This window comes from Canis lupus, chromosome 25, assembly GCF_011100685.1.
Source record: "Canis lupus familiaris isolate Mischka breed German Shepherd chromosome 25, alternate assembly UU_Cfam_GSD_1.0, whole genome shotgun sequence".
Lineage (NCBI taxonomy): Eukaryota > Metazoa > Chordata > Mammalia > Carnivora > Canidae > Canis > Canis lupus.
Genome location: NC_049246.1, coordinates 7,398,654 through 7,423,517, shown reverse-complemented (window position 1 = coordinate 7,423,517; position 24,864 = coordinate 7,398,654). Strand labels below are relative to the sequence as shown.

At 44.8% G+C, this 24,864-nt stretch overlaps 1 long non-coding RNA gene across 1 annotated transcript in view; it reads left to right on the top strand.

Moving 5' to 3' along the window:
• The window catches only part of LOC102153523, a 36,564-nt gene extending 13,714 nt beyond the window's left edge, over nucleotides 1-22,850 (top strand). Inside the window, exons 3-5 of the long non-coding RNA XR_005378361.1 lie at nucleotides 10,223-10,331; nucleotides 20,090-20,314; nucleotides 21,427-22,850. This is a non-coding gene — a long non-coding RNA (uncharacterized LOC102153523). The remainder of the gene's footprint in view (nucleotides 1-10,222; nucleotides 10,332-20,089; nucleotides 20,315-21,426) is intronic.
• The last annotated feature ends 2,014 nt before the right edge of the window (nucleotides 22,851-24,864 follow it).

Below are 24,864 nucleotides of genomic sequence, written 5' to 3'. Positions count from 1 at the left end.
TACAGTATGCTCCACAAGGCCAAGAATTTCATCTTCTCCTATGTGTTCACTGCTTTGCCCAGTCCTGACACACAGCTGGGGCTCAACAAATATTTACTGAAAGAATAGATAAGTCCAGCTCAGCTATCATCTATATTCTTTTAAAAATCTTCATTGACTCGCTGCCCCATCTACACATTTGCACAGCCAGTCACTTCCTGGCACATGATGACACCTTGCTTACGGCTTGTATCCATTCACTCTGATATTCATCCATCCCTTCATGGTTGTATCTGCTTCATTCTCTACTGTGAGCTGCTTGTGGAACAGACAGTGAAGGCCATTTGTCTTGTGTTCGCAGCATATAGTGGGGATGCAATACATCTTTTTTGTTTGTTTGTTTATGAGAGACACAGAGAGAGGCAGAGACATAGGCAGAGAGAGAAGCAGACTCCCTGCAGGGAGCCCGATGCAGAACTCGAATCCAGGACCCTAGATCAAGCCCTGAGCCAAAGGCAGACACACAACCACTGAGCTACCCAGGTGCCCCTCAATAAATCCTTCTTGAATGACTGAATAGATGTTTCCTCTGGAGGGTAGAGGTGAGAGGACAGTTGGGAAGATACCTAGTGAGTAAATTGGGAGATTAGGAGAGAAAAATTTTCAAAACCTACTATCCTAGGTTAAATGTACTTTCTTCTATAGTCCTTTATTTGACCCTCACAAAACTCTACAAACTGGGACAGTCTGAATGGGTATTACTATTCCCATTCAGAAATGAAGACAGAAGTCTTGTGAGTTTAAGTCTGAACTTACAAAGTCAAGGGGGAGGGAACCGAAGACAAAAAAACATTTGATTCCAAGCCCAATGCTTTTTGCATTAAACCAGGGTGAGTGTGCCTCTAATACAGCATGGTGAGACAAGTGTTCTTCTGTGGATGATAAATGATTGAAGGTTAATCCACAGAGGAGAGCTGGTGTTGCATTAGGCCAATGCTAGCATCATTGGAACAAAGGTATACTCTCGAAAGGGTTGTGATGGATAGGACCCATCTGGGTGTACAAAGGCTGGTGTGGATTTTTTAAAAAAACAAGAGTCTGATTATCATTCTTGTCTAGAACAGAAGCTGAGAAATGAATAAAGGCGGGCATATGATGGGTCAAGGTGAGGTGGGAGGCAGGAAGGGGTTGGTAAAGAAGGCTGTGCCAAGCCAAGTGAAGGCACCTGCGGTGTGGTGACTGTGGGTTTATGGATGGCAGCAAGCTGTGTGGGATCTAAAGGGGTAATGGACAGTTGGTGGCAGAGGGTGGCTGGGAATGCCTCTGCCAAAGTGGAGAACGAAGTGACTGCCCTGAGCCAATGCTCGTCAAAGTCCATTTGGTGTCCTGACCAGGGGAACCCTCTGAAATGAGCCTTCAATGCATGCTTGTCTCTATTTCCTCTGGACTCCTTTAGTCTTTCTCTGACTTCAAACTTTCTCTTTGAACAAGCTGAAATATGGTCTAAATTGGATTCTGGGAGAAAAATAGCATGAAGTTGCCTTCATTCTTCACTTGTTCATTCTTTCACTTGGGGCTCCTGCTGTTTTCTCTGCTGGTCCTCCTGGATGGCAGATTCAGGCCACTGAGAACCTGAGGCAGAGTCTCTCTGGGGACCCCGAGAGTGTCCCAAACAGAGGCAGGCTGTCCACTCCCATTCTTAAATAGCAGCCTCCCTGCCCCACACCCCCAGCCACCATATGGGTTAGGGATGCTTGGCCTTTGAGGCATTTTCTGCTATCCTGGATGGAAAAGGCATTTGGAAGTTGGTATGAGACCCTCTAGTCCCATCCGTCCCTGCCCAGCATCTCTGTCGCTCCCTTGTCCCACCTGTCTGCTTGGTTTCTCCATCTCTGATCACAGACGCTTGGACCTCTGCCTCCGTACCGGGTTGGTCAGGGCAAGGCATGGATGTGCTCTGGTAAAGGAGCTTGCTTTGGGAGATCACCTCACTCCAAATCCTTGCCCCATTTGCTTGCTAAAATTTCACTCATTTCCTCCAGCAAACCCTCAAAGGAACCTGTTTCATAGTTCCAGAGTCAGTCCTAACTCCTCCCCCTTCCCTCCCCCTGCCTCACTGAATGCTGGCGTGGGAATCACACCAGTAATACCCATTACCACACCTGAAAGCTGTGGTCCTCAAGCCTGTCTGGAAAATGATGGCATTTCACTTATTTAATTTATAAGCTCTAAATACCAAATTTTGGGTGAAAGCAGACACTATCTCATGCTAGTCTCTATAGTATGGACTAGAGGTAGAGAGATTCTAGCAATATAGGAAAAGTATATTGGGGGAAATGATGAATTGAGAAAACTTCATCCATGAACATGGTTCCCCTCCTCCAAATAAAGACCTGGGAATTATGAGGTTCCGGTGGCAGAGCCCCTCAGTGTGCTTTGGAATGAGGCAGCATTTGAAGGAGAAGAGTGACAGGGGAGGGGATCACACACATTGCACATGAGCTATGGATGAATGCTAGGAGCTTTACAAGTCATTGCAGGTGGGCCCAGAGGACTGGAGAGGGATAAAAATAGCCACGGGGTCCTTAGGAAGCTCCATGATAGCATTTTTACCCTGGAGAAAAGCTGTAATTTGGAATGATAATAATAGCCAACATTTATGATAATGCCCACACCATGCCCAGCACTTTTTTTTTAAATGACACTTTTGAGATAAAATTGATGTACAAAAAGCTGTATGTAATTAACATATACAACTTCAGTTTGGAGATGAGTATACACCCATGAAACAATGACTATAATCAATGCCATAAACATATCCATCACCTCCAGAAGTTTCCTCTTGCCTTCTTTGTTCATTAATTCATTCATTAATGAATGTTTTAAGTGCCTTATGTATATTAATTTATCCTTATGAGGTAGGCGTGCTTTGATTATCCCCATTTTACAGATAGGAAAACTAAGCACAGAGAGTTAGAGAGTTAATTGCCCAAGGTTAAATAGTAGAGGTGGGCTTTGCAGAGTCTGTGAGGTTTTTTTTTTTTTTTTTTTTTTGAGAGAGAGGGAGAGAGAGCAGAGTGAGTGAGCACATGAGTGGGGGGCATGGGCAAAGAGAGATGGGAGCCCGACATGGGCTGGGACCATGAACTGACTGAGCCACTCAGGCACCCCAGAGTCTGTGTTTTTAACTACTGCCTTACCCAGTCTTGCTGAGAACTTGCCCTACAGCATTCGCTGCTCCCCACCAGCATATAGCCTCACTCAATGTGTGTGTGTGTGTGTGTGTGTGTGAGAGAGAGAGAGAGAGAGAGAGAGAGGGATAAAGAGGGAGAGAGGGAGGGAGACAGAGGAGGAGGAAAAGAGGGAGAAAGCGAGCAAGCCCACGAGCCCAGGGGTTAGTGTTCAGCTCCAGCAGCATGGAGACTCTTCCTCAATACTGTGTCCTTTCCACCCACACAGCACTCAGGAAATGTTTGTTGTCAATGAAGGAATAAACTTAGATGTATCTGAGCACAGGGCTCATGTAGCTCTTTTGTTAGCAGTTATTTTGTGGCCTTCATTATGACCCAGTTTTCTTTTTTCATTTGGGTGAAAAATGATTTTGGCATTTTAATACCATGACTTCATTATTGATTTTTAAAATCTACCCCATCATCAAATTCCCCTTTTGGTATTTTGTCTCTCTTGATATATTTAGAAACATCTATCTTTGTAGTCTTTTTCTTCGTCCTTTTGAATCTATGATGCATTTCAACAGGGGATATTCTATGTATGCAAAATAGCTGTATTTTTTAGTTTATTTCCTCCACACCATAATAGAGGTTAAGAATATAGCCTTTTGATAATAAAGAACTTTCTTACTATCTTTTCAATTGATGGAATAGGCAAAGAAAACACCATAATTGTGTGAAATAGTCTGATTTAGAAACCAATTATAAGGAACATAATTATCTACTAATAAAATATGCATGTAAGTCCTTGGTTTGCTGCTTCTAATGTCACTGTAGACAAATGTGTAGCTAGTAGAAACTTGCATAAAGTAAATTGAAAGCCAGCCATTTCTACATTATGTCTGAAAATCTTATGACAACCAATACCTCAGGATCAGAAATAATATCTATTTTTTTATTTCTGCAAGTATCTCAGCATCTCTCCACATGAGTGTGTGTGTACATGTGAGTATGTATGTGTGAGCGTGTGAGTGTGTGCCCATGTTGGAGGGATGGCGTGGCTCGGGAGGGATGTTTTATCATCGGAAATTAAAGTTCACAGCTCCCCCTTTATTATCAAATATCTCTGAGCTTCAAAGCCAGAACTCTAAGATTCTTATTTTTTATCATAAGGATGAAAGTGAATAAAAAGCTCTCCTGGTTCCCTTAGGAAGCACATCATTAAAAACATCTTTGCCTACTTCAATTTCCAGAATTGTGGACAGTGGAAGAGGGAAGCTGAACACTCTGTGCTTTCTCTCAGTGTATCAACAGGGCCAGCTGTGTGCTGGGCCAGAAAACAGTAGGATGTGCTTCTCCCTCTCCTCCTCCTCTGCAGGGCCAGGCTGGGGCAGGGTGGCCAGGTGGGGTCAGGTGGACAGCCATTCTGCTTGAGGCACTCAGAGACCCGCTCCAGCTCCAGCTCCAGCTCCAGCTCCAGCTCAGCAAATTCTTGTCCTGAGGCAGTCAAGCTTGTGCCATTGAGAGAATGCTTTGTGCCTCCTGCCTCCTATTGCTCTGCTTCAATCTCCTCACTCCCTACTCTATTTTATCAATTCTAAAGACATGTTTTTGGGGGAATGTATTTCCACATCTTTGAAATCAGGTTGTGTCTCATAGTCAGGAGTTGTCATGATCTAATTGGCAGCACAGGGACGTAGAGCGGTGGTATACTTTGCCATCTTTGCTGCCTTAGGTCTGATGCGTTATCTGTCATAGCAAGTTGATGGGCTGTGCCAAGCCATCTCCCTTTCCAGCCTTGTCATTGCCAGCATTTCATGCCAGCTCTGTCCTGGAGGGCGTGCTGGGAGCAGCCTGTGGTCCCCAAACATGCTGCGCATTCTTGCCAGGACATCCTTACTCCTGGTCTGTCTCCAGCCTCCCATGCTTTGTCCAGCTCTGCTTGTGGAAATCGGTCTGGCTCAAAGACTCAGGCGTGATGTGGAGACTTCCCTGATGAGTCTCCCCCAGAAAGTATCCCTTTCTTCCCTAAAGTCTCCATAGAGATCTGTTTGTGCTTCCTCGTGGGCATTTAGGGCCTTTCTGAAAACTGCTAGGCAAATTATCTTTCTTTCTTAATAAATTCTTATTCTTATTTTGCTTGGTATATGTAAGTAAAACGTATATTTAAATCCTCAAACAGTTGCTTTCCCATGGGCAATTTGGTAAGGGATGTTTGGTGAAACTCTAATTCAGATATAGTATCTGTTATTGATTCTATGTTAAAATGTTCTTTTTCATTATTTTTTTTAGATTTTATTTATTTATTCAAGAGAGACAGAGAGAGAGAGAGGCAGAGACACAGGCAGAGGGAGAAGCAGGCTCCTTGTGGGACCCCAGTACAGGACTCCATCCCAGGACCCCAGGATATAACCCTGAGCCAAAGGCAGACGCTCAACCACTGAGCCACCCAGGCGTCCCTCTGTGAATTTTTTCTATGTAAGAATCAAAGAAATAACATGAAAATATGGGTAGTTAAGAACACTTTATTTAAAAAAATACTCTAAATGTTTTATTATTTATTTTAGAAATTTCGTATATTTTTCAAATTTAAAAAAACGCAAGGAAGATAGAAACCTTTCTGAATTTTTCATCTCCCTTCTCCCATCCCTAAGCCTTTAACCTTTATAATCCTTGAGGAAGAAAGCAGGATAGGTAATGAGCCCAAATTAGGGCGGTTGGGGGGAGGTGCCCGGGTAGAAACATGGATTTGATTCTACTTAGCTAGGAGGAGCTCTTTCAGAGAGTTTTGAAATGAAGGATGCGGTAAACAATGCTTCCTGTCACAACTTAACAGAGGACCGGGACATTGCGGTTACTCAATGTAGGAAGAAGGGCACGGCCCTGAGGGCCCTCAGCATCCCCCAGCTCACACTCACAGAGCTGCTGCTGTGTGCCGGGCAGAGGACGAACACCAATGGCTTATGGCAGATGGATGCCTGGCACTGGACCTTCCATAATATGTACCCAAAGGAGCCAGGCATTTTCCATCCTAGGTTAAAGCAATGAGAAGCAACAAAGGTTTGAGTCTGAAGGAGTGGAAGGAAAGGACTACAATAAAAGTAGATAAATCAGCCACCTGGTGGCTCAGTCGGTTATGCATCTGCCTTCAGCTCCAGTCATGATTTTAGGGTGCTGGGATTGGGATTGGGCCCTGAGTCAGGCTCCCTGCTCAGTGGGGAGCCTGCTTCTCCTTCTCCCTGCTCTCCCTGCTCATGCTCTCTGTTGCTATCTTTCTCTCTCTCAAAAAAATTAATAAAATCTTTTTTTTTTTAGTAGATAAATAGGAGTTTCAGAGAGTAAATGATTAAGTTAGGCCCCTAAAGAAATCTGCACTGACATACCATACATTGAAGAAACCCTCTAAACTATTACCAATATGTGCACCTTAGTATGAATGAGTCTGGGATCATTTCCATCGAGCAGGTTTTAGAACAGTGGGTGTAGGTAAGGGTGCTGCTGGGGGAGGAAAGAGTGGCAGGGCAGGGAGGCTCTGGCCCCCCACCTTCCTAAGGCTGCTGCAGAAGAAGAGGCAGAGACACAGTTCTGCTCTGGTTTTCCTGTTAGCAAGGACTATCTTGGGGGCCCAGGAGGAGCTGGGATCCACCTCCAGCACCTGCTCTCTGGGGGTTCCTAGGTGTGTGAGCCACTGCCAGCCTCTGCTTGTGATCTGAACACTCCACTCACTACATGGCCTTCACAGCCACACAACTTGCAAATGCTGGGTTTGGCCTGGTCACTATTATTGCCATATTTCCACAAGCTCCACAAAGACTGATTTATGCCCTGCTAGCAATACAATACACAAAGAAAGGTGGTGAATCACTGGGACGTCTGAGGAAAACTGGCTTTCTATCACTTCTCCTGAAGGCTCCGAGAGTTCTAATATCGCACGTAAGGCAAGGGAGCCTTTGTTACTTGGCAAATAGGTATTGCAGTGTGTTCTCACTCGCAGCCACTCAAGATACATCTCTGCAGGAAACTTTCAGCCCAACAAAAGCGTCGCTGGCTTACTCCGTGAGGTTTTAGCAGTGTGGAATCATTGCATTGATCTGTCTTTTCATGGTTTGTTTTGTGTCTTTTAAGTGAGAATGGGATCTACAGCTTAACTGCAAATCTTAAGACTGTTTTTCAGAGCACAGCATGGAAACAGTAGCATACAGATAACTGTCTGCAAAAGGCCTTGCGGTCCTCCATGGAAAGGTTGATTGACAATATAATTAATTTCTATTCAACTCCAAGGCCATTAAACATTTATTGAGCATTTATTATGGACCAAGAGTCACGCTTGGCAGACGAGATGCAAAGATGCAAAGTGAGAAAGTATCCTTGCCCTTGAGTTTCATTCACTCATTTATTCAACAAAACCTTATTCTGGGCACTGATGATACTATGATGAATTAAAACTCAAAAGGGTCCTGCCCTCATGGAGGTCACATTACAGCAGGGGCGGGAACCAAATAATATATAACAACAGCCTTAGGAAGAAAGAGAAAGCAAGTAACCACAGAGACTACATGTATCTGTCTATTTTAGATGAGTGGTCAGAAAGACCTCTCTGAAGAGATGGCTTTGAGTAGAATTCTGAATAAGTCAGGGAGTGTGTGTTCTCTTGTGGAAAGAAGGTACCAGATGGAGAGGAGCTGGTGCAGAGGCCCTGAAGTGGGAGCTTGTCCGGTGTGTCTGAGCGGCAGATAGAAGGCAGTGGCTGGGCTTGGTGAGCAGGGGGAAGCTGCAGGAAGTGAGGGAGGGCCAGGTCAGACTGTGCAAAGGCTTGGAGGACGCTTTTGGACCTAAATTTTATGCTGTTTCATTTTTATTTTTGCAGTTTGATTTTTTTTATTAGCATATGGGTTTGTAAAAAAGACAGACTTCTGGGGTGCCTGGGTGGCTCAGTCAGTTAAGCGTCTGCCTTTGGCTCAGGTCAGTCCTGGGGTCCTGGGATCCAGCCTCACATTGGGCTCCCTGCTCAGCAGGGAGTCTGCTTCTCCCTCTCCCTCTGCTCTTCCCCTGCTCATGCTCTCTCTCTCTCTCTCTCTCTCAAATAAATAAATAAATAAACACATAAGTAAATAAATAAAATCTTTGGAAAAAAAAGACTTCCAACTGAAGTATAACAAAAACACAGAAACATACACAAAATCCCAAGTGTACAGACTGAATATACCTACAGAACCAGCACTCAAGATTGAGAAACAGATTTTTACCAGCATCCTACCCTCATCCCATCTCCCAGCCACCCTTTCTTCTCCACAGAGAATCATAGACTGAGTTTTGAGCTTCATATAAGTAAAATCACACAGTATGTGCTCTTTTTTCTTTTTTTAAAAAAGATTTTATTTATTTGAGAGAGAGAGAGAAAGAGAGAGAGTGCGTGCACTCAAGAGACAGAGCTCAAACAGGAGGGAGCAGCAGAGAGAGGGGGGAAGCAGACTCCTTACTGAGCAGGGAGCTCAACTGGGGATCCCAGGTCCCCAAGATCATGACCTGAGCTGAAGGCAGACGCTTAACAACTGAGCAACCCAGGTGCTCCAGTATGTACTCTTAATGTCTGGTTTCAGCCCTTCAATGTTGTGTTTGTGGGAGTCTTCCATGCTGTATGTGGTAATTGTTCATTCTCGTTACTATATCATATTCCACTGTATGACTGTTCCATAGCTTATTAATCTATCCATTTGGGTTGTTTCCAGTTTGGGCTATTTCAAATCCAGCTGTCATGAGCATTCACTTATGGTGTCTTTTGGTGTAAATGTCTTGTATTTCTGTTGGAATAAGTCTAGCGATGGAATTGCTGGCTCATGGGATAAATATATGTTCACTTTCAGTAAGTAGTGTGAATTTTCCAAAGTGTTTGCATCATATTTTACTCCCACCAGCTTTTTTGAGTTCCAGTTGTTTTATATTCTTGCCAGTGCTTGGAAAAGCTTATCTTTTTGCTTGTTTGTTTTAGCTGTTTAGTTGTGTATATAGTGCTGTGCCATTGTAATTTTAATTTGCATTTTCCTGATAACTCCTGAACTTAAGCACATTTTCATTTTCATATGTTTGTGGGACATTAAGATATCTTATTTTGAGAGGTAACTATTCAAATCTTTTGCCCATTTCTTTTCCTGTTAATTGACTCTTTTTAAAAAGTTTGTAGTTCTTTATATATTCTGGACACAAATCTTTGGTCAGATATTTATATTGTGAATATCTTCTCTCACTCTGCGTTTTGCCTTTTTATTCTCTTAATGGTGTCTTTTAGGGGGGAAAATTTTTTAATTTAAATGTAGCTCTTCTATTGTTGTGTTTTCTGTGTTTTAAGGAATCTTTTCCTATTCAAAGCTAATGAAGATCTTCTGTTATGTTTTTGTTTTGCATTTTCATTGTTTTATCTATCACATTTAGATCTACAGTCCATTTGGACTTCCTTTCCTTATATGATGTGAGGTAGGGATCAAGCTTCAATTTTAAACATATGGCTAGCCATTTGACTGAGCACCATTTATTGAAAATATCATCTTTTCTTCACTAGATTTAATTTTGAGTTCAGTGAGAAGCTTCTTGAAGCCTGTTCCACAAAGGATTAGCATGATCATATCTGTTTTAAGAGTATCTGTCTGGCTGTGCTGTAAAAAAATAGATGGTGGGAGGTAGGAATGAAAGCAGGGAGCTCAGGAAAGAGGCTGTTGTAATAGGCCAGATGAGGGATGGTGGGTGCATGAAGTAGAGGGGTAGCAGTGAGGATGAAGAGATATATTTTTAAGATCTTGCTTTACAGGGCCAGCTCATGAACTGGATGTAGGGTGTGACTAAAAAGACAGAAATTAAATATGGCTCTAAAGTTTTTGGCCTGAACAATTAAGGGAATAGTAGAGAACCACTGGAGGGTATCTGAATTCTCCTATAGCCATGAAAAGAATTCTTGCTGTCAGACCTGTATTCAAATCTAATTTAAAGTTTTATTTGTAAATGTGTGGAAGAAAAGTAGGTTAATTAATTCAACATTAATTTGAGCTCTTAACTCCTTTGTCTTTCACCTACCATGAAAGAAGCTGGAAAATGAAAATACTTCCCAGCTAGCAATGGCCACATAACATAGTCCTTGTCAACAACCACTAGCAGAGATCTCCTGGAGCCCAGAGGAGAGCCTGGCACATGGTAGGTGCTGTAATATTTGTTGAGTGAAAAAATGAAAAGTATGAATGATATGATTAAAGATACAAGACCTGGAGGAGATATTTCTGGAATGACACCAATGAAAAAGAAAAAAAGAAAATGATTAAGAGCAAAAGGTGAGTAGCTGGCTTTGGCAAAATAGAAGGACAAGGTTTCTCTGAGAGCAGGTCATCAATTATCCTGATAATCACCAAGTCCAAGGAACTCTTTTGTTGTTGTTGTTGTTGTTTTGTATACTTTTTATTGGAGTTTGATTTGCCAACATATAGCATAACACCCAGTGCTCATCCCATCAAGTTCCCCACTCAGTGCCCATCACCCAGTCACCCCAACCCCTCACCCACCTCCCTTTCCACCACCCCTTGTTTGTTTCCCAGAGTCTGGTGTCTCTCATGTTCTATCACCCTCATCAATATTTCCCACTCATTTTATCTCCTTTCCCCTTTATTCCCTTTCACTATTTTTTATATTCCCCAAATGAATGAGACCATATAATGTTTGTCCTTCTCCAATTGAATTACTTCACTGAGCATAATACCCTCCAGTTCCATCCACGTTGAAGCAAATGGTGGGTATTTGTCACTTCTAATGGCTGAGTAATATTACATTGTATACATATGCCACAGCTTCTTTATCCATTCATCTTTCGATGGACACCGAGGCTCCATCCACAGTTTGCCTATTGTGGACATTGCTACATTGGGGTGCAGGTGTCCTGCCATTTCACTGCATCTGTATCTTTGGGGTAAATCCCCAATAGTGCAATTGCTGGGTCATAGGGCAGTTCCATTTTTAACTGAGGAACCTCCACACAGTTTTCCAGAGTGGCTGTAACAGTTCACATTCCCACCAACAGTGCAAGAGGGTTCCCCTTTCTCCACATCCTCTCCAACATTTGTGGTTTCCTGTCTTGTTAATTTTCCCCATTCTCACTGGTGTGAGGTGGTATCTCATTGTGGTTTTGATTTGTATTTCCCTGATGGCAAGTGATGCAGAGCATTTTCTCATGCGCTTGTTGGCCATGTCTAGGTCTTCTTTGGTGAAATGTCTGTTCATGTCTTCTGCCCATTTCATGATTGGATTGTTTGTTTCTTTGCTGTTGAGTTTAATAAGTTCTTTATAGGTCTTGGATACTAGCCCTTTATCTGATATGTCATTTGCAAATATCTTCTCCCATTCTGTAGGTTGTCTTTTAGTTTTGTTGACTGTATCCTTTGCTGTGCAGAAGCTTTTTATGTTAAGTCCCAGTAGTTCATTTTTGCTTTTGTCTCTCTTGCCTTCATAGATGTATCTTGCAAGAAGTTGCTGTGGCCAAGTTCAAAAAGGGTGATGCCTGTGTTTTCCTGTAGGATTTTGATGGATTCTTGTCTCACATTTAGATCTTTCATCCATTTTGGGTGTATCTTTGTGTCTGGTGTAAGAGAATGGTCTAGTTTCATTCTTCTGCACGCGGCTGTCCAGTCTTCCCAGTACCATTTATTGAAGAGACTTTTTTCCAGTGGATAGTCTTTCCTGCTTTGTCGAATATTAGTTGACCATAGATTTCTCTTTATCTTTGGAATTTGCGAGTTTCACTATTAAATGTCAAGGTGTTGAACGGTTTTTATTGATTTCAGGGGGGGGACCTCTCTATCTCCTGGATCTGAATGCCTGTCCCCCTCCCCAAATTAGGGAAGTTCTCAGCTATGATTTGTTCAAAAATGCTTTCTGGTCCTCTGTCCCTCTCAGCACCCTCTGGAACCCCAATTAAATGCAAATTTTTCCTTATGAGGCTGTCATTTATTTCCTTTGAACTTTCCTCATGGTCTTTTAATTGTTTTTATTTTCTCCTCAGCTTCCTTCCTTGCCATCAACTTGTCTTCTATGTCACTCACTCTTTCTTCTACCTCATAAACCCTAGTTGTTAGGACCTCCAGTTTGGACTGCATCTCATTTAATTGATTTTTAATTTCGGCCTGATTAGATCTAAATTCTGCAGTCATGAAGTCTCTTGAATCCTTTATGCTTTTTTTCCAGAGCCACCAGTAGCTTTATAATTGTGCTTCTGAATTGGCTTTCTGACATCGAATTGTAACCCAAATTCTGTAACTCTGTGTCAGAGAGTACTGTTTCTGATTTTTTTCTTTTGTGGTGAGTTCTTCTTTCTAGTCATTTTGCTCAGTGCATAGTGGCTACAACCGAGTTGTACTGGAAAAAGGAAGAAAAAAAAAAAAGGAGGGTACTCTTTGGTTCTATACACTGTAAATTCCTTGACTTCTGTGGAGCTTTCCAGCACTACTCGGTCCAGAATTGCTCTTCCCCTGTCCTTCCAGCTGGTCTTCTTCTTCTTTTAAAGATTTTATGTATTTATTCATGATAGACACAGAGAGAGGGAGGCAGAGACACAAGCAGAGGGAGAAGCAGGCTCCATGCAGGGAGCGTGACCTGGGACTCGGTCCAGAGACTCCAGGATCATGCCCTGGGCCGAAGGCCGGTGTTTAAACCGTTGAGCCACCCAGGCTGCCCTCCAGCTGGTCTTCTGGGGGAGGGACCTGCTGTGCTGAGTCTCAGGTGTGTGTACCTGGGGGAGCTGCCCTGTCCCCTGCCAGGTGCACGGCTTAGCAGGAGCTGTTTACTCTGTGCGGTCCCTGTCCCCTGGCAGCCCCGACCCTCCCAGGCACAGGGTGACACCAGGAGGAACAACATCACTGGCGGCAGCCAGCTCTCCAGCCCTGGAGTCAGCTCCCGCAGTAACTACTGCAGCTCCCAGTCCGCACTGGCCTGGATACTCCTGGGGGCGGGGGGTGGGGGGGGGGGGACGCTGACCTGGCTGACCTGCACAGCTCGGGGCGCCCGGTGGCAGGAGCGTCCTCGCTGTCCTGTATCCTCCCCGCCTCCGCCTGTCCCGAGGGAGCGCAGGATCCTGGGCTGTGTCCCCCGGCGCCCTGGGCTCCGGGGCCTGCTGCTGGAATCGCCCTCCCGGGCCGCGCAGCCCCCTCCGCGGGAGCCGCCGCCCGAGCTGCTCCAGAGGCCCCCACGTGCCGCGTCCAGCCCTTTACCGTGCTCGGCCAGTGGGGTGTGGTGACCCTCTGTTTGTGACCCTGGGAGATTGGAGGATCCACTGCCCCCCTCCTGGGATCCTGCCCGAGTTCCCTGCGAGCGCCTTTCCATCTGGGAAGACTTTTAAAGCCTCTGCTGCTCCGGGACTGGGCTCTCCTGTCCTGGAAGCTCTTGCCGCCCGCCGGGTCTTAGCTCGGCTCCTCGCAGGGGTCCCTCCCCCACTGGATTCTTTTTTATTTTTTTCCGTCTTCCTACCTTGTTAGAGGGCAAACTCTTCTCTCTGTAGCGTTCCAGCTGTTCTCTCTTTAAATCTCAGGTCGAATTCATAGGTTTTCAGGATGATTTGAAAGTTATCTAGGTAAGTTGGGGACAGATGACTTGGGGACCTTACTCCTCTGCCTCCTTTGTTCTTGACTTTGACTCTGGCAAGTAATGTTGATTACCTTCTCTGAATTTTCCGCTTTTATCCTCTCTTCTGGTTCTTATTTCTCTGGTCATTATCTTTTTGGAATAGCTTTATTGAGATATAATTCACATACCATACAATCTACCCATTTGATGTGCACAATACCATCATGTTTAGCCTATTCACAGATACGTGCAAACTTTAGAAAGAAACCTGTACCTCTTAGCTATCACCTTTTTACTCCTTCTTGGAGCCCTAAGTAACTACTCAGTAAGTGCTTTTATTTTTCCTTTCCAATCTGGACCTTCTTTTTTTTCTTTCTTGCCTAATTTCCCTGGCCAGAATCACCCATATAATGTTGAATAGAAGTGATGAAAGACAAAAATTAATGTCTATGTCTTATTCTTGATCTTGGGTGGAAATTACCCAGTCTTTCACCATTAAACACAATGCTAGCTGTAAGGTTTTTGTAGATGCTTTTTAATTGGGTTGAGGAAGTTCTTAATTCTTCCTATTCCTATTGTGTTGCCTATTTTTATCATGAAAGTATGTTAGATTTTGTCAAAAGCATTTATTGAGGTGATCATATAGCATTTGTTTTTTACTCTATTAATATGGTCTATTATCTTAATTTATTTTTTAAATAAATAAGGGGCAGCCCAGATGGCTCAGTGGTTTAGTGCTGCCTTCAGCCCAGGGCCTGATCCTGGAGTCCCAGGATCAAGTCCCACGTCGGGCTCCCTGCATGGAGCCTGCTTCTCCATCTCCAGAGGCAGAGACACAGGCAAAGGGAGAAGCAAGCTCCCTGCAGGGCCCTGGGATCACGACCTGAGCCAAAGGCAGACGCTCAACCACTGAGCCATTCAGGCATCCCTCTATTGTTTTTTATCAATTTCAGTAGCTTGTGTCTTTCTAGGAATTTGTTCATTCCATCTAAGTTATCTAACTTACTGGCACACAACTGTTCATAGTATTCTTTTATATTCTTTCTTTATTTCTATAAGGTCAGCAGTAATACCCCTTTTTATACTTTAGACTCACAATATTTTCTTGGTCAGAAATCTTGTTTAAAGATTTGTTGATATTTCCAAACAACCAGTTTTGGTTCCATTGATTTTGTTTATTATTTTTCTATTCTCTAGTTCACTGATTTCTGCTCTGATTTTTATTATTTCTTTCCTTTTGCTTGCTTTTGGTTTTGTGTGGTCTTTTTTTCCAGTTTTTAAGGTGGAAGCTCAGGTTATTGATTTGAGATTTTTCTTCTTGCTTAATATAGTTGTACATATACAGTATGAAATATAACTGTAATACCTTAGAGAAGCTAATAGGGAAGGGAGCTGCCTGAGAATCTGATCCTATTAAAAGACTGTAAATTGTGCCGCCAAAACCTGGAGTCTTCTCCTAGATGGCTCTTGGTTAGCAGTCAGCTGAATGAGCTTTCAGATTTATAAGGAAAGATCTGTAGAGAGATAAAGGCAGGGAAAGGACTCCTGGTGATAAAGTGGGAGAATCAACTTTTTCTGCCAGACACAGATGGGAAACCAGGTAGAGGGACTCTGGGGACTGACAGAGGCAAGGTCGTGCCCAGAGTGAGGCACAGGATGCAGACAAAGGCCAGCTCATAGAGGTGACAGGACCAGGCGGAGCAGTGGGAAAGAATTCAGCAGGTGCTGAAATCCAGAGCCAAAGAAGAGTACTCATCAAAACAGAAGTTTGGAGAAGGGAGGGGACCAAGGTGATTTTTATTTAAATATTAAAAAAAAATGTGACTTAGCAACACTGGGGACATCATGGGCACTTAGGCAGTTTGGCTTTGTCCACGTCTCTTTCTTCCCAGATAAGAAGTGAATCCCTTGGCTCACCTGAGGACATCACATCCAACACAATATGGGGCTTGGGTGTTGATTTAATCAATGAGCGGGATGCGAATAAGGATGGAAGAGACTGTGGAGAGAATCAAGGGGCCGGGAGTGCTGCCGCAGGCCAGACGAGTTGAGTGATCCAGAGAGAGGATTAGATTAAGAGCCAACAAAAAGAAATTCAGCTGGACTTGGATTTGCAGCAGCGATCTTCCCTGAGAGGAGAAGCGGTGCGAGCGCTGCAGAGCCAGCCAGCGGGGCTGGGGGGCTGTGATGCAGACAAGGGGCTGGGGCCTGTACCGTCAGGGGCTTTTGTAAAGGCGGTCGCTGACAGTTCACAGGAAGTGTTGCTTGCCTGACTGTGCTGTGCTTGCATAGTAGCAGGTAAAGCCGTGATTGACGGGCAGCGGTCGGGAGGACCCGCGGAGCCCGGCCCTGGAGCGGCGGGCGACCCTGCCGTGTTCTGGGGAAGGGCCCCCTCTGCAGAGTTTATTGCCTTCTCACGGCTGTAGCCGAATAAAGTTATGTTTGCTTAAGTGAGCTGTCTTCCTTTTAAGAAAAAAAAAAAAAAAAAAGAACCAACCCGGCTGCGGACACGTAAGTCCGCTGAGCTGAGCGCGGCGTGGAGGAGGCGGCCGCGGCGCTGGAGGGGGCGCAGGACCCGGGCCGCGCGCGGGGGCGGAGGCGACCCAGACGGCGGGGCTGCGGCCAAGTCCTGCGCGGGGATCTCGACCCCTTTCGCCCGCAGTTGGGAGGGCCCCGGCGGCCCACACGCTTCCGTGTTTGCATATTCGTTTAGCAAAGGGACGCGTCCCCAGTTTAGCGGGCTTCTCCAACTCTGGCCGGAGGGACTCCCAGCGGGCGAGCCAACCCCGAAGGCCGGGCGGGCTCTGAGAGCAGGCCTTGGTTCGCAGAGGGCACGTCTCGGCGGCCGCGTGATGCTCCGCCCCATGACACGAGCACCCCTCGGGCTTCCCTGTGTTGTCACTCCTCTTTCCTCGGTGTCGCACAGCAGGCGCCGGGGAAGGGCCGCCGTGCAAGCTCGGTTTGCTCCCAGTGTCAGTGTCCGTAAGCGCTGCGGCAGTGAACACGGGGCCTGCCAGCTCTGGCCTCTCGTCGTGTCCTCAGGACAAAGTCTTAGCTTAGAGGAGTGCTTCTCAAGGTGCAATCAAATCATCTGGAGCGGGCGGCGGCACCCCTCCCCCCCCCCCCCCCCCCCGTGCTCCTTAAAATGCAGATTCTGATGCTCCATGTCTGGGGTGGGACCTGACGGTCTGCATATTTAGTAAGCCTCAGGTGGTGCTGATCCGCTGGTCCAGGGGCCACACTCCGAGACTTGAGGCCCTAGTGGCACTCGGGGGGCCAGCCAGAGACAGATGGGAAGTGCGGGGGGGGGGGGGGCGGCCAGAATTTCCGTGGCAGATTTACAAATGGACTTAGAGCCCCTGCTTGTGATGTGGCTGACCTCCAGGGGTAGTTGTGCAAAGCTGCCACGGTTTTATCAGTTCTTATTAATGGTTTCATTTGGAGAGATTTGCCCCTCAGGTGATTCTGTGAGACGCAATCTGAAACCGAAATAAAGAAATGATTCACCAAAAGCATCATTTGGCCTGCTAAGGGAAAGAAATCATTGCTTCCATAAAGGCCTTTGTCTGCTGAGAACTAATCGATGGGAAAATCGTGAAAACATATTGCAAATATCGCCGTTATTCTCAGGCAACCTGCTGTGCCTCGTGTTTCTGCTAGTTCGATGATATGGGGGAAAATTTGGTTTTTAGTAGACAGTTCCAGAGAACCGGCCAGTGCAGGACACCATTTGGGTCCCCATGCAAACGGGACACCTGCTTTCACTCAGCAACAGGACTCAGCATGGGAGACAAACTAGAGGTGCACCAAATGTTTTGGGCCCCAAACCTGAAGAAGTGCCTTACAAGACCCAGCAGACACAGACTAGCCTGATACCTACCGGAGTCCAGTTTCCCAGGGGGAGCAGCCTCTCCCACCTTGAGGTTCTAGGGTTCTTGCCTCTCCTATGGACCACTCTAATGCCTCTGTTGCTTAGGATCTTACAAAAAAGTTATTTGTGCATTTGCCTTAACTCCCCAACCTGGAAGCTTCTTGGAGAATGTTAGATCTGCTTGACCTGGTAGCCTTTGTGCACGATAGACTCACAGTCTCTTCTGAGCGAATAGCCAGTGGAGGATCAAGTAGTGACCAGTCAAGGGATGAGGGCTTCCTGGAGGAGATGACATTTCTCTTAGCTTCTGAAGAAAGTGACGATTTTGGCTTTGGTGAAATTATCCCCTTGATTTTCCTTTCCTCTGTTTTGTAGGTTGCTTATATTCCTGTTCTTATTTTATTTTACTTATTTATTTTATCTGGTTTTTATTTTCAGTGTGACTAATCTCCAGGCCCTGCCTTGCGTGTCTTATGTATCAGTATAGATACCTGTATCGACACTGTATCTACCTATATCTACACTATATCTAGCTATAGCTGTACTCTCTATGCAATATCTATCTACAGCTATATTCTTTTTTTCTGATCACTTCACCCTCATCTACATTTAGATGATGCCTCCCCTCCTCCCAAGCTCCCATCAGACCTGGTGTAGCAGGGTTATTCCCGTTCACATAACTGCTTGTTGACCAACACCTGCTGATTCCTCCCATTCTCCTTTGTCATTTTGAGTTTAGGATGCGATTTTATTGGCAACCGGACTCTTTTTGTAATTCCTTTGTTGAACTGTTGATTCATAGTATCCTTGCAGCCTTTTGCTGGATAGAACTCAGATCGTCCGTGACTTTGACCCAGTGACAGGAAGCTCGCAGCTCGGGGGTTTATGTGCCATGGCATCAGAGTGGGCAGACCACATCCTTGTCCCCTCATTTGTGAGAACATTTCAGATCCAAATGCAAGTGCTGTCACCTTTGCCTGGGTCTGACTCATGAACTAATTAGTCATATTTGTGGCTAATGAAAGGCTATGGAAACAACTTGATTCATCTTCTCTCTCAAGAATCTTTTGGACCCGACCGTGTATGGAGCAAGAGGTCTGCTCCTCTACCAGCAGCTTGGTGGAAATAATTATTGAGCACTTACCACAGACAGGGGCTCTGAGGGCTAAAAACTGCAAGGAAGGGAAGAGGGGCAGGGGCTTTCAGCTTACTTCCCTGGCCTCACAGGCAGTCCCTGGGGAGCAGGAGATACCTGTTAACTTCTGACCCCAGGATGGGGCGAGGTCAGCCCTGCTGTCTTCTGTGCTTCTGGCTGTTTATGGGCAAACTAGAGCTCAACGAGGTCTCTGGGAGCAGGGCCGGAGGCAGGAGCAGAAGTCAAAGCCTTCTAGGGGCACCTGGGTGGTTCAGTCGTTCAAGCACCTGCCTTTGGCTCAGGTCATGGTCCCAGGATGCTGAGATCGAGCCCTGCATTGGGCTCCCTGCTCAACGGGAGTCTGCTTTTACCTCCCCTTACTTGTGCTCTCTCAAATAAATAAAAATAAAATTTTTCTTAAATTTTAAATTTTAAAATTTAAAATTTAAATTTTTCTTAAAAAAGAAAAAAAATCAAAGCCCTCTAAATAATCCTAAATAATGGAACAGGCAGGGAAACAGAAAAATGTCAGATTATTTTTCTTAAAATTTTGATCATTTTTAATGGTTGCATTTCCTGCACATTTTATCACACAAATAAGAGTGTGACTATTAGGTGAGGGCAGTGGTCAAGGATCAGCGTGGTACTTAGCACTGCCAAGTAGTACTCAGAGAGGAATAGCAGGCACTAAGCAAAAAGCACTCAGGAACCCACAATCCCAACTCAGTAGCCAGATGAAGCTTTAACTAAAGACTGTTCCTTCTAGTAAGGGAACAACCTCCTTCCTTCTTTCCCCTCTCCCTCTTGTCTTCCCCACCAAGCCTTTCTCAATTCCGGAGCTCTCCGCCCCGGGGCAGCAGCACGGGATGTGTCCTTAGGCAATGTGTGCACGGTGTAATCATTGCCTAACTTAGAGGGCTCCCTTGACAAATGATTTGCTTCTCAACAGTGCCTCTTCTACCTCCTTTAAAAAAAGTTTCTGGAAACATAAATAAGAGCAGAGACCTTGGGAAGATCCCTTGTCATAACTCTCTTCCAGTTAAGAGACTAGTCCCTGTGTGTGTGTGTGTGTGTGTGTGTGTGTGTGAGAGAGAGAGAGAGAGAGAGAGAGAGAGAGAGAGAAAGGGAGAGGACACATGAGGGGGAAATGAACACTGAGTTGGTCCTTTGGGATGTTTACAACTTTATTATCACTAATACTAATGGTCAGGTTAAGCACCACAAAAGTGGCCTCTTTCTTTGCAAACCAAAAGTAGAGCAAAGATCTATCATGTTTCCTCCCCCTCTCCATCCCACCTGCTGCCCCACCATCTCTGTCTGTCTGTCTGTCTGTCTGTCTCTTAGCGGTGCCCAACAGCAACAGAGGATGAGAGGATGCTGACGAAGGAGACACACACCCTGGCAAGCTTAGAACACAACCGAAATGGCTGTACCAGCTTCTCTTCCCATCTGTGAGCATCTCTTCAACAACGAGTTCCTAATTCACTGTGATCTTTAAAAACTGCCACATGACTTCAGGATTTTGCTGTGAGCAGAATCCTGGAGCCTCTAACCACGAGGATCTAAAGAGTAAGTTAGTGGTGGAACGAGGGGCGCAGGGAGGTGGGTTTTCAGATGCCCCTGGAGGTTGGCTGGGCTGGGACAGCATCTGTGCGGGGCTGAGTACCCCACGCCTGGCCTGAGCTGCCTGCTCTCGGGGTTCAGGAGGAACTGACAGGAAAGTGGAAAAGCTACGTCTATAGTGTTATTCTTCAAATCAGTCCAGATAGTAACATTTGTAGGTAGGTGGAGCAGAAAAACAGTAGCGATTCCTCCCTGGACACTCTTCTGATCAATAAAACCGATAAATCTAAGTCCTGGAAATATGCACTTTGCACCAAGGGAGAGAAAAATACAGCCCTTAAGTATTTTAGTTTTCCTTGAGTTAACCCTTATGCAAAGCAGTTGCTGTCCTCTGCAGTGAGAGCCCACTCACCACAGAGTTCGCTTTCTAATGAACCTTCCAGAGACCCTGGATTTGAATTTCAAAGAGCTTTCTGAAGAGTCCAGAGTCATATCTTTAAGTGTAGAAACTCAGAACAGAATAGGGCCTGAGGAGAATAGTTTTTCTCATCACCTGAACAAATAATTCCTTTTTCGAGTTTTATTGAGACATAATTGACAAATAAACATCGTATATCTTTAAGTGTGCCATGTGATGTTTTGGTATTCACATACTTGTGACATGTGTACCGCAATCAAACAGACACATCCATCACCTCACAAAGTTACCTTTTTTTTTCTTTTTTTGGTGAGAGCAATTAAGATCTACTCGCTTAGTAAATATCAACACATAATAGAGTATTGTTAATTGTCTGTGCATATAATTTCTAAAATCTCCTGTGGGTCAGGGTCACGGCCAAGGTTGGACAGGAATGAGTAGGAATGAGGGCTTGGATTACCTCATAGGAGCACGGCACTCATTAAGCTCCTGTTTTCAGAGTTTAAGGGGGGAAGGTGTGGGGATAGGGAGGCAGCCTGGGACTCAGGAGAAACAGAGAGGGAGAGACAGTGACTCATGGGTTCATCGATAGCTTCATGGTCAGACCTCATGATTGAACAGGTTGAATGCGCGGGTGATGTGCTAGCCTCCGTGAGGTTTAAAGGTGCCACTGACTCAGTCCTTCCCACCTGGATTTCAGAGTCTGGCTGGGGAGCGGAGTGAGGACACCAACTCTTGGAACACACGGAATGCTGTGCTGTGATGGAAGTTTCCTAAAGTGCTCCAGGAGACCAGAGGAAGGGTAAAGTAACAGTATCTGGAACCAGGAGGAAGGTTTTGTGGAGGAAGAGAAACAGCAGCAAAAGCAAGAGGCACAGGAGGCGGGGAGGCAAGTTCTTGCAGAAGATGGTCACCCAAGCCTGCTCCCTCCTCTGAGCGTGAAGTCAGGGGAGGCCAAGAGCAGCAGAACTCTTTTGGAATGCACCAGGGGCCCGAAATAAACTCAGGATACTATTGGTATTTGGAGATTGCCATGAACTATAAATAGAGAGTAGAAAAGATATTCAGAATATTTTCTGAATGAGGATGAAATTCATAAATGTTCCCAGCATGGAGACATGTTCCATTAGAGCTGGGGCAGGGTAGGATCCATCAAATGATGGCTTTCCTTTCACAGGGAGGCTAATAAGAGAGCCCAGGCGGGCTTGCTCAGAGCTTAGTGCTCTGCAGTCACACGGCCGCATGTGAACAGGGACTACACTGAGGACAGAAGCTGCTCTGGAATGTCAGTCACTCCGTGGAGTTCACTGGCTTCTCAACAGCCTACAAATATTTGACAACGCTTCATTAGGACTTCTACTCTTTGTATAAGAAAATCCAAAGAAAACAATTTTGAGGGTTTTCTACATTTTCCAGAAAAAGAAATCTTTGGGTGAAAGAAGCAGGTGAGGTTTCTGACTGTACTTTTTCTATGGCCTCAGTTTCTTGATCCACGCGAGGGGGAGGTGGGGCCAGTGGAGCACAGTGTTCCTTCCTGCTGAAACATTTTCTTAGTCGGAGCCTTATGCAGACCAGCAGCTGTTTGCAATTACTCAGCCAGGCAGTCAGAGGATGTTCTCTCCCCACCATGTTTCTGCATCTGCCAAGCTGAATTCTTTTTTGGGCAACATCTGTTCTTATTTCCCATGTGATGTTGTCTCAGTTGACCACAAAAATAATTACATACTTATTCTGAAGTAATCAGTTCGTTGAAATCCTTTTCAACAAGATAGCAGATTTCACTGGGAAAAGTGACATCTCAGGAACAGAGTTCCTCTAAGGGACCACGGATTGCAGAACAGACCAGTGCCCTTGTCTTCAGGGGTGGCGGGGAGAGGCAGAGATGACTGCCATTTCGGAGTCGTGTTAGACCTAAAATATCAGCCTCTTTCCCCTCCCTTGGAGCTGAACTGTGGGAGGGCTGCTCACAGACTGTGAGCCAACTCTTATATAAAGTTCATGGTAATGCAGGCAAAGGAGCAGAGGACTTTATTACAGCCAAGAGTAACACAATTACATCCATTCTATTTCCTTTGGTATCTACCTAAAAGGCATAAATGAAGCCAGTAGTTAAAAAAAAAAAAATGAGAGTACCTGAAACAAACTCATCTCTTTTTGAGCCCTCAGACATAGCATGACTAGGGGGCTTGGATCAAGGGGTGATAATATGATAATAAGAAATTCATAATCATTTAGGGAAATGAGTGAAGTTTTGTAGGGCAGAAAATAACACAGGAAAGGCAGACTGGGTGTCAGATCTTCAATGACCTTGAATGACAGGTTGAGCCTTTGTACTACATTTTATGGCAAGTCATTGGAAGGATCTGAACATTCGGTATAATTGAATTTCACATCTTTCTTATCTCAGGCTGACCCCTCTGAAGAGAGGGACCACAGTGTACCATTTAGCCCTGGTGTACATTGTTCTGAGCTCTGCCTACTTTTCTTTTCTTCCTCAAATGATAGTCTTGCAAAAATGTTTTCCAGGAAACTGGAACTTTCTGGGTTTTGGGAGGGGGAATTGTTAAACCTTTTAAAGGCAATAATTATGGAACTTGTCTGTGTTCATGTATTCAGTTAACTAATATATTAATCCCTGCTATGTGTCAGATGCTATGCTAGGGGCTGGGGACACAATGAGTGAATCACAATCCCAGACCTCAAGGATCTTAACTGGTGAGGGAGATGCTAACATGTATGTTTATTATAATATAGTGAGACAGAAATAAGCACCCAGATCTGTGGGACTATAGAGGTTCAAAGGAAAGTCTTCTCAGAGAAGATGAAACAGGCCCTGCAGGTTAATGGATAGCTTAAGAGTTAAGTAAACAGATTAGGGCGGGGTACGGGGGCATTTCAGGTAGAGGGATCAGCTTGCCGTGTACAGTTTGGTGTTATTAGAACAGAATGCTCCAGAGAGATGGGAGCAAAAGCCAAACTGTTAAACCTGGGAACTAAGGAACCAGATGAAGTGGAAGCGGGGAAGGAACAAGCTTGATTTAATAACCACACTGGTTTCTAGAAATATATAAAACAGGCTAATCTCCAATCCTTCGGCAAGTACCCAGAAATTCTGGACAAATTGTGGCAAAGATTCTTCTCAGTGACTGAGTAGCTGTGAGAAAAAGAAAGGACATCCTCTCGTTCTAGGAATAGAAGGAACTGAAAACAAGAACGATAAGCTCCTGTGTAGTCCTTGGGTTAGGGGAGAGCACAGAACAGGTAGTCAGCCCCTGTCACCCCAGAACTTGGATTTTAATGCCCACATGGCAACAAGACATGCTACCATAAGCTGATGAAAAGGACAGAATTGGAACCGAACCAAATCCCCTCCTCCATCCACATGCTCAAGTGGCTCTACCTCCAGTGAAAGGGGACTGGGAAAACTTATGCACTGGCATAGAAAGATAGCAGAAAGCTCGTCTTTGGTTGAAAAAAAGAGACACCCCCCCCCCTTTCTCCAAATTCATAATTGCAGGGCTGTGCTTTATCTGAGTTTTGGGCAGTAAATTTATACTACCCATATGGTCCAGCAGCAGCCAAACCAAACATTTTTCATAAAAATTGTTCCCAGATTAGGGAATACAGCTAGGTCTCTTTGGAGGAATGAATGTAAAAGTGTTCTGAAGGGGAGATGTACTCCCACACAGATGTAAAAGTTTGTACAGCAGAGACAACAAAAATCAGGTTGGACCCTTAAAAACCTTAGATAATTGAATGACAATATCTTAAGGATAATATAGAATGAATACATTTAAGTGATTAAATGCAAAAGGAAGGATTTAAAGTCATAAAGACAAGACCATAGGAGAACATAATTGACAGATTTGAAAGACTCACATAGAACTTTTAGAAAAAATATCACTGGAAAAATTTAGTGAGTGTTTTAAACAATAGAGTAGACACCACTGTATAGAGGAACAGTCAAGTGGAAAATATACCTGAAGAGCTTTCCAAGAATACAGCACAGTGAGAGATGAGAAAGATATGTAAGTGATGTTAAGAAACTTGGTAGATAGAATGAGAACATACAAACTATATCTATCAAGAGTTGTCACAGGAGGGGCACCTGGGTGGCTCAATTGGTTAAGCATCTGCC